Below are 14117 nucleotides of genomic sequence, written 5' to 3' on the forward strand. Positions count from 1 at the left end.
TTGGCTGGTACATTTTTTCATGCTTGTCATTACTGCACATTTCTTAAATGTTTACAGCTTGCATTTTGTCTGGCTGTACACTTACCTTTGAAAGAGTGGTGCCAACAAAAACGATAAACATGATTCATCTGGTGGTAGTGCAATATGATATGCCTCAGAATGGCAAATATTTGATGGGATTACTATGGGCTATCAAAATATAATTCTTAATTAGATACTGGAAAATTCTAGGTGAAGTGTAAACAGTGGGAGTTGTAAAGATGACCACTCACTTTATTGTTTACGTGCTGGCCAATATATAGGCACATAAATTAGAGTGAATTTATATCTAAACTTCACATTAGTGAACATACGACTGATTGTGAGGAAATTCTACAATCTTATGTGCCTAATGACTTCTTTGTGTAATCTCCAGATTGACTTTCCTGCAGCTGATTACCTACCCACAGAAAGACCACAAGGCTCCATAGGAAACAGAATTTAATCTGGAGGGGGAAAATCTAATGATGTGCTAAATAAAGCAGCAGAAATGTCTCGAAAAAGTCATCTCATTGTGATCAAGGAGTTTGGATTGAGACATAAGGAGTTATTGACAACGTATGGTGGCCCTCCCTTTGTATGAAATTCAGGGATTGCAGTGTTTGTGTGGCAGTTATCACATTGCAGAATATTGTTAATATGATACTTATTATTTTGTATGTTCTAGACTCTAACCTTTTGAAAGGCACATCCTGGACTTATTTTCCATCTGTATTTGTATTGCTGTTGAGAGACTATACTGCAGTTTTAACTATTTTGGAATAACATGAGAAGTCAATTTGTACAGTAAACCATGCACTGACATTACACACACACACACACACACACACACACACACACACACACACACACACACACCATCAAATCAAGCTCTTTGGTGGGTTCATGTGTGGCTGTCAATGGGACTTCAGCTTAGCAGCATCTTTTCTATTCTCATCCCCCCCCCCCCCCCCCCCCAATCCCTTCCCCTTGGGGAACACATCTGGGGTGTGTTTCAGAATGTGTTCCACATTTTCAGTGGCTGACATCAAAACAGACTGTTGTTGGTTCCTTTTTTCTTTCTTTATTCACCTTCTTCTATCCTTCCTCCACTTCGGCATTTGAGTCTTCATTTTCTTCTTTCTTCCTGTGTGCTCCTGAAGGCCCAACCACGAGTCTGATATGTAATAAGTGACTGGGTAAAGGATAATTCCCAGCCCCAGGTCAACAGGTGGGCTTTGCGTGTGCTCTCTGGTGCAGGCTAGGCCCAGGGAGGGGTGATTGCTTAAGTTGCTACCTTCACAAATTGCCAATTGATCCCTCTGTCAGGTGTTTGGGAGGTGTGACCTGAAGTGTGAACAATCATCTAAGGCATATAAGCCCCCCTCTGAGAGGGGGCCCCAGTTGGAAAGAGCAGGCTGTTAGAGATGCTGACAATCATGGGGAATTTTCTTGCAATGAGCCAGTCATCTGCGCAGTCAATGTTTACCAAACGTCAACAGAATGGAACTCCTGATTGAAAGACCCTCCCAGCAGCACCGTGGTTCCTAGTGATCACACGTACTGAAGACGGTCAGTCCTTTGCAATGGAAAATCCATTTCTTATTCAGAAAGGTGTTGATGGCATTTACCGGCCTTGTGAAATCCTGCTCACGTTTATGCAGTGGGACTTTGCTGTTGGAGACTACTTCTGATTCCCAAGCACAACTGCTTGCACTTTGCTTCTCCACAGCTATTCTGTTCTTGTTGAGGCCCATAGGACTCTGAATTCTTCCTGTGGTGTTATTTACACAAGGCCGTTTATGATCTGACTGAGGCAGGAATCCTAATCACTTCTATGATCAGGGTGTCATTTCATTACATTGTATCATGAAAAAGGTAGATGCATCCTTAGTGCCCCAAACTGCTGTCTGCTTCACATCTCCTGTGCAGCAAGCTACGTAAATTTAAGTATTAACTGTGGCTTTCTTACTTGTCACTCCTTTTTCCATGTGTTTTTGCTATTAGGAAGCTTTAATTTTAGAGTACTAGTAATAGTGTTCCATAGATTTCGTGTTTGTTTTGAATACAGTCCAGAGACAATTGGTGCTTATTTTCATTGTTTCCAACAAGAAGTGCCTAGTAACCACAGTTTAGTCAGCCATCAGCCACCTTTAGCGAATTAGCAGTCTAGTTAAAAGTTTATTACTTAACTCTCTGCAGTAAATTGTTGATTTCTTAGGATGGATAGGATGTGTGACTGCTGTGTACGGACGCAGGAGGAGCTGGCCGCTGTTCGTGAACTACTGAATGTGCTGATGGCCATGGTCAGCTGTCTTCAGGCTGCTGCCTCTGAGTGTAGCGGCAGTGGGGAGTCTGGTGCATCACATACTACACTCCAGGTGTTACATGATTCACCCATGGTCCCTGCTGTCGAGACATCTTCGCAGGTACAGGGCGTGGTTGGGCCACCCTCTCCCCAAGGGGTGTGGTGGGTTCAACGGTATTCGCGTTGCATGAGGTGGAGGGTCAATTTGGAGGCTGGCTGTGTGGCATCGCCTGCTCTGCCTGTGAGTGGACATGTGGCCGCTCCGTCAGCAAGGTCCGAGCAGGCCCACGGGGGAGGGGTTTATAAGTGATTGGGAGCACCAGTGTTAGGCAGGTGATTTCCCTTAGGGAAATAGCGGAAAGTTCAGGGAAGAAAGCCAGTGTTCACTCTGTCTGCTTGCCAGGGGGTCTCATCTGAGATGTGGAGGAGGCCCTGCCGGCGGTGATAGAGAGCACTGGGTGCACCCGACTGCAAATTGTTGCTCATATCGGCATCAATGACTCCTGCCGTCTGGGTTCAGAGGTCATCCTCAGTTCATACAGGCGGCTGGCGGAGTTGGTAAAGGTGGAAAGCCTCGCTCGTGGGGTGGAATCTGAGCTAATTATTTGTAGCGTTGTTCCCAGAACCGATCACAGTCCTCTGGTTTGGAGCCAAGTGGAAGGCTTAAACCAGAGGCTCAGACGATTCTACAGAGATCAGGGGTGCAAATTTCTCAATCTCCGCTATCAGTTGGAGAAATGTAGGGTCCCCCTGAATAGGTCAGGTGTGCACTACACACAGGAAGCGGCTACGGGGGTAGCGGAGTACGTGTGGAGTGCACATGTGGGTTTTTTAGGTTAGAGAATTCCCTCCCTAGGCCCGACAAGACGCCTCCTGAGACGCTACAAGGTAGCAGCAGGCAAAACGCAACAGGGAATGATAATATTAATGTTGTAATAGTAAACTGCGGGAGTGTCTATAGAAAGGTCCCAGAACTGCTCTCATTAATAAATAGTCACAATGCCCACATAGTACTAGAGACGGAAAGTTGGCAGAAACCAGATGTAAACAGTAATAAAATTCTAAACTCAGATTGGAATGTATACCACAGAGACAGCCTGGACAGTGCAGGGGGAGGTGTGTTTATAGCGATAGAATGTGCAATAGTATCGAAGGAAATTGATGGAGATCCGAAGTGTGAAATAATTTGGGTGAAGGTCACAGTTAAAGCAGCCTCAAACATGGTTGGATATCACTATAGGCTCCCTGGCTCAGCAGCTGTTGTGGGAGAACACCTGAAGGAAAATTCGGGAAATATTTTGAGTAGATTCCCCGACCATGTTATAGTTTTGAGTGGAGATTTTAATTTACCAGATATAGATCGGGAGACTCAAATGTTTATAATGGATGGCAGGGATAAAGAATCCAGTGAAATTTTTTTAAGTGCATTATCTGAAAACCGAGCGAGGTGGCGCAGTGGTTAGACACTGGACTCGCATTCGGGAGGACGACGGTTCAATCCCGCGTCCGGCCATCCTGATTTAGGTTTTCCGTGATTTCCCTAAATCGCTCCAGGCAAATGCCGGGATGGTTCCTTTCAAAGGGCACGGCCGACTTCCTTCCCTGTCCTTCCCTAATCCGATGTGACCGATGACCTCGCTGTCTGGTCTCCTTCCCCAAAACAACCAACCATTATCTGAAAACTACCTTGAGCAGCTAAACAGATAACCGACTCGTGGTGATAACAATTTAGACCTTCTGGTGACAAACAGACCCTAACTATTTGAAACAGTTAACGCAGAACAGTGAATCGGCGATCATAAAGCGGTTACAGCATCAGTGATTTCAGCCGTAAATAGAAATATTAAAAAAGGTAGGAAGATTTTTCTGTTTAGCAAAAGTGACAAAAAGCAGATTTCAAAGTACTTGGCAGCTCAACACAAAAGTTTTATCTCAAGTACAGATAGTGTTGAGGATCAGTGGACAAAGTTCCAAACCATCAAACAATATGCATGAGGGATAGAAAAACAATTAGAATCACTCAAAAGAGGAGAGGCTGCTGAACCTGATAGGATACCAGTTCAATTTTACCCTGAGTACGTGAAGGAACTTGCCCCTTTTTGCAGCGGTGTACTGTACGTCTCTAGAAGAGTGTAGCGTTCCAAAAAATTGGAGGAAGGCACAGGTCATCCCAGTTTTCAAGAAGGGATGTCGAACAGATGTGCAGAACTGATCTCTAACGTCGATCAGTTGTAGAATTTTGGAACACGTATTATGTTCAAGTTTAATGACTTTTCTGGAGACTAGAAATCTACTCTGTAGGAATCAGCATGGGTTTAGAAAAAGACGATTGTGTGAAACCCAGCTTGCGCTATTTGTCCACGAGACTCAGAGGGCCATAGACACGGGTTCCCAGGTAGATGCTGTGTTTCTTGACTTCCGCAAGGCATTTGATACAGTTCCCCACAGTCATTTAATGAACAAAGTAGGAGCATATGGACTATTAGACCAATTGTGTGATTGCATTGAAGAGTTCCTAGATAACAGAACGCAGCATGTCATTCCCAATAGAGAGAAGTCTTCCGAAGTAAGACGGATTCCAGGTGTGCCGCAGGGGAGTGTCGTAGGACCATTGCTATTCTCATTATAAATAAAGGACCTTGTGGATGACATTGGAAGTTCACTGAGGCTTTTTGCAGATGATGCTGTAGTATATCGAAAGGTTGTAGCAATGAAAAATTGTACTGAAATGCAGGAGGATCTGCAACGAATTGACGCATGGTGCAGGGAATAGCAATTGAATCTCAATGTAGACAATGTAATGTGCTACGAATACATAGAAAGAAAGATCTTTTATCATTTAGCTGCAATATAGCAGGTCAGCAATTGGAAGCAGTTAATTCCATAAATTATCTGGAAGTAGGCATTAGGAGTGTTTTAAAATGGAATGACCATATAAAATTAATTGTTGGTAAAGCAGATGACAGGCCGAGATTCATTGGAAGAATCCTAAGGAAATGGTGTCCTAAAACAAAGGAAGTAGGTTACAGTCTGCTTGTTCACCCACTGCTTGAATACTGCTCACCAGTGTGGGATCCGTACCAGATAGGGTTGATAGAAGAGATAGAGAAGATCCAACGGAGAGCATCTCGCTTCATTACAGGATCATTTAGTAATCGCGAAAGCGTTACAGAGATGATAGATAAACTCCAGTGGAAGACTCTGCAGGAGAGACGCTCAGTAGCTCGGTACGGGCTTTTGTTGAAGTTTCGAGAACATACCTTCACCGAGGAGTCAAGCAGTGTATTGCTCCCTCCTATGTATATCTTGTGAAGAGACCATGAGGATAAAATCAGAGAGATTAGAGCCCATACAGAGGCATATCGACAATCTTTCTTTCCACGAACAATACGAGACTGGAATAGAAGGGAGAACCTATAGAGAACCGATAGAGATACTCAAGGTACCCTCCGCCACACACCGTCAAGCGGCTTGCGGAGTATGGATGTAAATGTAGATGTTTCGATAGAGTGGTGCTTCCCTCCAAGATCAAAACAGGCTATGAAGTTATCACAGTCATCATTTCAACCACAATCAAATGTCCTGTCGACACCCGGCCAAATGTGTAACCTGTGGTAGGGATTCTCAGAAGGTCGATTTCCGCTTCCTTCTCCCCACTGTGTCAACTGCAGTGGTGACCGTGCTGCCTGGTCTCAGGATTATCCCCTGTATCTCGATGAGTGGGCTGTCCAGGAGATCCGGGTAAAGGAAAAGGTGTCTTACTCAATCAGTCGCAAGTTATTGGCTAGTTGCAAACCCAGTATTCTAAAATCTGCCACTTATAGTATGGTTCTTGCTACATCTTGCTCCATGAAGCACATGGCCACGCAGACATGAACTCAAATTCAGCACTGCAGTTGTGAAATCTCCAGTGTCATGGTAGCATCACCTTCTTCTCGTCCAGTTGTGCAACAAGCCACCAATCTTTCACCTCATGGGGTGAAGTCACCTGCTACACGACCGGCAGGCTGGAAAGGACAGAAGGAATACTCCTGAAAAGACATCCTACATCCCTTCGGCCAGAAAATATCTGAGTCTTCCTCTGTCAACCAGAAATTCTCTAACAAATCAAACAAAGGCAAATGTTCTTCTCCTTCACTGACTCGAAGATCCTCTTTGACGGTGTCACTACGTGATATCCTCATGCAGCTGGCCTCTATGTTGCTGCAGCTGACCTCTGTGTTGCCAGTGCACACTGCCAACTGTTTTTCTGCCCTTGACTCCGCAGATCAACAGGGAGAATGCCGACGCCTTAATGGAACATTCATGGCCATTGATGAGACAAAGAGGATTTACAGCTGCTCTTATAATGCCAGCGTGTGCTTCTTCTCTGCCTCTAGGAAACAAAATTGCATCCTCACGACTGCTTTGAGCTCTCACATTTCTTTCTGGTCCATTTGACCTTCCCGCTGAGGACTGCATTCCTTCTTATGGTGGAGTCATGCTGATCATATGGGATGCTGTTCATAATCAGTCCATCTCCTTCACTACCTGCCTTCAAGCTGTTGCAGTTTGCCTTCTCCTCCCTCACTTGATCTTTTCCCCTCCCTCATTTGATGTCACCAGGGCAGACTTCCTTCAGCTTATTGGGCAGCTACCTCAACCCTTTCTGCTGCTTGGTGACTTTAATGCACACCATCCCCTTTCGGGTTCTCCCAGAACCTGTCTGAGAGGTGCCCTCTTGGTTGACCTTCTCAATCAACTTAACCTCCTCTTTCTTAATAAAGGAGCACCAACATTGCTTTCAGACTCCACACACACACCTGTTCTTCTGCACTGGCCAGCTTGCCCTTCATCGTGATTGGTCTGTTCTCTCTGACACATACTCAAGCAACCATTTCCCAAGTGCTCTTCAATTCCTGACTCCTACCCAACCCCCATGCACGCCTAAATGGCAGCTTACTAAGGCTGACTGAAGGCTTTACTCCTCCCTGGTGACCTTCAACGAACAATACGTCCCCAGTTGTGATGACCAGGTAGAATATCTTACAAACGTTATCTTTACGACCACAAGACATTCCATTCCTCGCACTTCCTCTTTACTATGCTGCGTCCCGGCCCCTTGGTGGACTGAGGCATGCCGCGGTGCAATTTGTGAATGGAGACATGCTATCTGCATTTTTAACCATCATGCTACAATGGAAAACTGCATACATTATAAACAGTTGAGTGTATAGTGTTGTCGGGTTCTTTGGGATAGCAAAAAAGCTAGCTGGATTTCATTCACTAGTTCTTTTAACAGCTCAACTCCCTCTTCTGTTGTGTGGGCTAACCTCCAACGGCTCTCTGGGACCAAGATCCATTCCCCAATTTCTGGCTTGACAGTAGCAGACAATGTCATAGTGGACCCTATTGCAATCTCCAACACCATGGGTTACCATTTTGCAGAGTTTTTGAGCTCCTCCCACTACCACCCTGCCTTCCTCCATCGGATATGAGCAGAGGAGACTTGGGTGATACCCTTCTCTTCTCAGAATCATGAGTGCTACAATGCCACCATCACTATGAGGGAGCTGTATCATGCTCTCACTTCAGTCCAATCCTCCACCCCAGGGCCAGACAATGTTAACATTTATATGTTGCACAGGGTGTCTACGACCCGGGACAACCGGGAAATCCGGGAAAAACCCGGGAATTTTTTCATCCGGGAGAAAACCGGGAAAAACCCGGGAATTTTTCGGAATTCCGGGAATTTTTCATTGTTTTAGCTTTCAGTTAAATTTTTGTAATTTTGACTGCAGAATTGATTCTCTAGCAAAGAATGTTCTTGTATCCTGCTACTGGAGAATGATACTGCAGCAAGAAAATATAAACGAGAGGGAAAAAAATAAAACTTTAGTGGCAAAGGAAATGTGCAATTTACAACAACGAAACACCGTGCACACACAAGCGTCTGCAAATAGCAAAAATATGTCAAAGGCCGTAGGGCGCAGACTGTAATTCTTCCTAACAATAAACTGCTTGCTTTGAGCATGACGTCACAACTGTTCACATTAGGTTCGTTTGACCAATTTCCAGCGGTCTGTTGCGCATGCACATTTGACTCGCGTATATATATAAAAAAAAAAAAGGCTCTGAGCACTATGGGACTCAACTGCTGTGGTCATAAGTCCCCTAGAACTTAGAACTACTTAAACCTAACTAACCTAAGGACAGCATACAACACCCAGCCATCACAAGGCAGAGAAAATCCCTGACCCCGCCGGGAATCGAACCCGGGAACCCGGGCGTGGGAAGCGAGAACGCTACCGCACGACCATGAGATGCGGGCACCTCGTGTATAAGCAGTATCTTCTCCCGCTACTTGAAGTTTGGCTGTTAGCTGTATCGGTAGTAGCAGCAAGCATCCAGATGCAAACGAGAAAAAATTTTCTCCCGCGCCCTAGCTGCCAGATTCACTCTTGCACAGAGTTGTAGTGGGGAGGGGGTTTATCTCCACGTGACCCGTGTTTACGTTAAGTGATTTCGCTGCTTCTCTTCGTGTACAGCTCCCACATCAAATGAAAACAAAACGGATATCAGGTGAATTAAAATACATTCACATAATTACGGAGGGCAAAAAATATTATTAATTTCAGTTTTCTGATTTTATTTTATTTCCAAGTTTGTAGCAGTCTAACATTAATCGCCTTGCAGAACAGTGAATTTAATTTTGCAAGTTTGCTAAAGAAATTTGGCTTTATTAATCTTTCCGCTAAGGCAGTCATTTTATTTGAAACGAAGTGTTTCATTCTACAGTATTGCCTAGTTCCAACTGTTCGCTGAATTTCAAGTGCACGTTATCATCTTCTGCCATACATGGCATTATGCCATAATAAAGAACCAAAAATGAGATAGCAGAGTACTGGTACTCCAAGAAAATTTACATCCCAAAAACCACACTGAAAAGCTTAATATCAGATGAGACCTACTTCATTGTGAATCTGGAAAAAGCCAATTTGCACTCAAGCCGAATTATGCATTTTAGTATAGTTTACGAAATTCCGATGTTCTTTGGAGTACCCTGTGATGACCTGTTTCTTTTATGGTGTAATGTAAGCTCTGTTAGTGCTTTATACACACGAACATGCGGGCTTCCTACACCAATACAATTGCACAAGCACAATAATGCCTGTTTTTCTGGCGCTCTCTGGCAACTGGTAAATCGAACCTATTTCTAACAGTCTCTGGATAGTATTGCGAACGGTGGTTAGAAAAGCGTTACTTTCAAAGTAAATTTCTGAATTTAAAAAAAAAAAAAAAAAAAAAAAAAAAGAAAAAAAAAAAAAATCAATATTACACGTGAAAACTTAGCTTCTGTTGTAGCATGTTACTCTTAATCGGTTTCAACGCTCTGGAAACTAACGCGCTGTGTTTGGTGCAATTCGAATTTATACTTTCGTAAAACGAAAATATGCAGCGTATATGTTGCTGCAAATCAAAGGTCTTTCCAGAACTTCTCTGCCCCGTCTTTTCTTTTTTTTCCGGGAAGTTCTGCGTGATTGTATAAAACGTTAACCATTCAAAGGATTGATAAGTTTTACAGTTCCGAGGGAAAATCTACGGAAAACCTACTGTCACTTAGCACAGAAAAAGTGTATTTTCGCCCGAGAAAAAGCATATTTTTTAAACGGAATATCCGGGAGAAATCCGGGAATAATCCGGGAATTTTTTTTCCTTGTCCCCGTATACACCCTGTTGCAGCACCTTTCTCTGGTGGGCAAGTACTTTCTGCTTCATACTTACAACCGCATGTGGGCAGAGGTCACGTTTCCCAGATGCTGGTGTGAAGCCACTGTCATACCCATACCTAAATTCGATAAGGACAGACACCTTCCTTCCAACTACCGCCCCATTTCTCTCACCTCAGCAGATAGGCATGCTGTTTATCTGCTTTGTGTGGCCACCCATCCTATGCCGCTTCCTTTGTTGATGACTACTTTGATCATCTTTGATCATCAGTATGGGCTGTGTCCCTCTTCTCTGTTACCTTCTGGAGTTCACTTTCAGCTCTTGCTCCGGCAGCTTAACTTCATGCTACCTGCCACTTTACCGATGGGTGTGAACTCTCCACCATCTAGGCTTCGTGAGGTGGCCCGTGTTCATTTTGGCCTTCATTCGCTTCCTAAGGACTCTACTCCAGCCTCGCTCTATTGTCTTAATTTCACAAGCTTCACACGCAACTTCGCGATAGTACCTTTGTGTACATTGATGGCTCTTTGACTGACTGTGGTGTCAGGTGTGCCTTCATCATTGGCACCAACGTTTTCTGGTATCGGCTTATGGAACACTGCTTATTACTTACAGCAGAGCTCTTCGCCCGGTATCAGGCTACGCAGTACATCTGGCGACACAGGCTTTTCAATTGCGTTGTCTGTTCTGACTCTCTCAGTGCCATTCAAAAGTTGTGTGTACTGTACACCATCCATACCTTAGAGCTACGGGTCCGGGAAAGCTTTCACTTAATCAGTCTTGATGGCTCCACTGTGATGTTTATGTGGGCCTCTGGTCACATCAGCCTGACAGGAAGCGAGACCACTCATGCTGCCGCCAAGGCTGTAGTCCTCGTACCTCAGCCTGCTAGTTCTTACATTCCCTCCAATGATCTCTGTGTTACCGTCTGTCAACAGGTTGTGTCACTTGGCATCACCGCTGGTCCTCCCTTCATGGGAACAAGCTGTGGCTTATTAAGCCTCTCAAAGTGTGCTTGGACGACCTCCTCTCGGCCCTCTCACCATGAGATCATTGTAGCTAGGTTGTGTATTGGACACTGTCTTTTTAACCATCACCATGTGTTAAGTGGAGCTTCCATTCCACTTTGTGCTCATTGTGCTCAATGTTTGATGGTCTGCCATTTCCTGATCGAATGCCCTTTTTTCAACCACTTGTGTTCTTGTTTGTGTTTGCTGTCTGAGTTATCGGCCATTTTAGTGAACTAGGCACGGGCTGTCAACTGTGTTTTACTTTTTCTCTGTTGTAGCAATATGGCAAAGGACATTTAATTTTTAGTTCAGGACTTCCATTTCTTTGTGGTGTATTATATAGACATTTCTCCATGTCCCTGTTTTTAGCTGTCTTCTTTTCTGTTGATTGGGAGTAACATGTAGTAATTTTTAACTCCTCTCTTTGTCTTTGTGTTCTGCAATTGTGATATGAGTGTGTATGACCGTAGTTGTTTTTATGTCCAAAAACAAAACAACTCAGTCACTGGAAGAACTTCCATTCATGTGTCCAAGTATGTATTTCCTTTTGCAGTGTTGCTCCAATTGTTGTCCCATCTTGAAGACGCACTTCATCCCTTAGCATGACTCACCACATGCAAATAAATTAATAATCCCACACCATATCTTGCTTTTACCTATGACACCAGATTTTATAGTTTTCATTCCCAAAGTGATATGTATCACCACACTGTTTGAAATTTTTCAGATGATTTAATTTCAGTTTAGTCATTTACTGAAGAACATTTCTGGTGCAACTGACAGTGTGGGCTGTACTTGAGCTACTGGAATATATAAAAGAACTAACTGATGACATGGTATCAACTATTTCTAATAATATCTGGATCTAGATCCAGAGGCCATTTACAACCACAGGGTAACAGAACTGGAGCAGAATTGTTGTCTATTCTGGTAATTTTTTTTTTAAATCCACCTTATAAATTAGATAACTAGTAGGTTGTATATTACATAGGTTGTATTCATGATAGATATTACTATGTTGAATATGTTCACTAACAATGGTTGCATATGTTGGCTATTTTGTGTTTATAATTTACTGCTTATTTCTGTTCAATGATTCCCAAGTAGTCCTTTCGCAATCACTAATTAGGCTGTGTAGCCCATTACGACTTGTACTTCTTATTGAGATTGTTGATATATGTGATCTAATCTATCCGAGACATTCATTCATTTTGTTCTGTAGTGCTGTGTGCCATGTCTTTACCTCATAATTTTGTCATTATGTCTGTCTGTACTCCTTTTTCTGTCTTGTCATGTGTGTCCTACTGTTCTTCTCAAGAATCTCATTTGTGTTGTCCATATTCTTTTTGTTCAAAGAATACAGGAATAACCATGGGTTTGGAAATTTCAGTGTGGTCCCCAGTTGTTTATTAAAACGCTGTTTACCTTTAGTATAATTGCATTTTCCCAGATGATGCAATCATGTATAGTGAAGTACTGCCTAAAAACTGTGCAAGTGTCTAGTCAGATCTTGATAATATTTCAAACTACTACAAAGATTGGAAATTTATTTCAAATGTTCAGAAATCTAAAATTGTTCTTTTCAAAAAATGCAAAAAGAAGAAGGGTCAGTGAGTCACAGTTGGAATTAGTGAACTTGTACAAGTACATGATTGTAACAGTTTGTAGGGTTATGAATCACATAGGCTCAGTCCTAGCAAAGGCAAATGGAGGACTATTGATAGGGTACTGAAAGGCTGTCAGTTTACAAAGGAGACTGCTTACAAATCACTTGTGTGTCCCATTTTAGAATATTGCTCAAGTTTGTGGGAACCATACCAAGTAAAACTAATGAGAGGAATATTAAACATATACAAAAAAAGGTGGCAGGAATGATCCAAGGTTATTTTGATTTGTGAAAGAGCTTCATGGAAATGTTGAAAAACTTTAATTAGCGGATGCTTCAATTCAAGATAGATGACTATCATCCCATGAAAGCATGCTTACAAAGTATCAAGAATTAGTTTTATATGAATAATCTGGAGATATTCTTCAGCCACCTATGTATTGTTCCCATAGGAATCATAAAAACAAGATTGGACTAAATATAGCTAACATAAAAGTTCATCCCACACCTCATATGTAGTTTCATTTTCCTCCAGAATGATACACAATTTCCCATGGTTTACTTGATCTAGTGCTTTTATATAGGGTGTCCCTAGACAGTCAATATTCAAGGAGGCGATGGGAACAATCTTTGAAGCAAAAGAGTAGTAAACATGGGCTCTGAAGTGCATACTCTAAGAGCTGTTAGCACTTATTCAGTAGAAGAGACATGTTTTACAGAAGTGAAGATAAAGTGCTCAAAGCTCTTAAGGTGTGTAATGTTTACTGGACTCTTTTTTTTTTTTTCTTCTTCCTTCGAATGATCATTCCTATTATATTTGTGAAAACTGACCATTCCTTTGGGATACCATGTATAATTATAAGTAGGAAGTGAGTTACTCTTTTGTTTTTCATTGATATGACTTGAGAGTAAAATGTTATCTGAACGTGATCTTTCTCTGTGAAATCCAGTTTGCCGTTGAGCAAAATATTGTACATTGTTTTGCTTGGTCCCTGGGTTATAATTTTTAATACGTGTTAATTAGTGTGTCGCCGCTCATTGTGTTTTTGACTCCTTTACATTTTTAGCTTGTATATTTGATACGTGACGCCCATGATAGTCTGTTTGCCTTACATCTTGAACATATGCACACAGATAATTTGTGGGGAAAAATTTTGAGGCAGTATTGAAAAAACAATTTGTTTAATATACTCATATTGTCTTGAAACATCATATTGTAATATTTGTGTAGTTGTGTTGAAGACTGAACATCTGCTATGAATGAGTTGAACATCAGTGGGGCAGGACAGAGCCTTGGGGAGCCTTTTACTTGTTCTACTTGCACAAATAGTGTGTATGTTCTGCGTCATGATCCAACTTGTGAATAAATGCACTTGGAATAGTAGTGATGTTAGAGATTGGTGGCCAAAAGGGATAGAGAGAAATTGACATATGGAAACTGCTCATGTATCAGCAAGGATGAGTT

The 14117-nt window shown here is 42.6% G+C and overlaps 1 protein-coding gene across 2 annotated transcripts in view; it reads left to right on the forward strand.

The window, feature by feature from the left end:
• The window catches only part of LOC126187849 (abscission/NoCut checkpoint regulator), a 168710-nt gene that overhangs the window by 74755 nt on the left and 79838 nt on the right, over positions 1-14117 (forward strand). The window lies entirely within an intron of this gene.

The sequence above is a fragment of the Schistocerca cancellata genome, chromosome 5 (assembly GCF_023864275.1).
Source record: "Schistocerca cancellata isolate TAMUIC-IGC-003103 chromosome 5, iqSchCanc2.1, whole genome shotgun sequence".
NCBI lineage: Eukaryota > Metazoa > Arthropoda > Insecta > Orthoptera > Acrididae > Schistocerca > Schistocerca cancellata.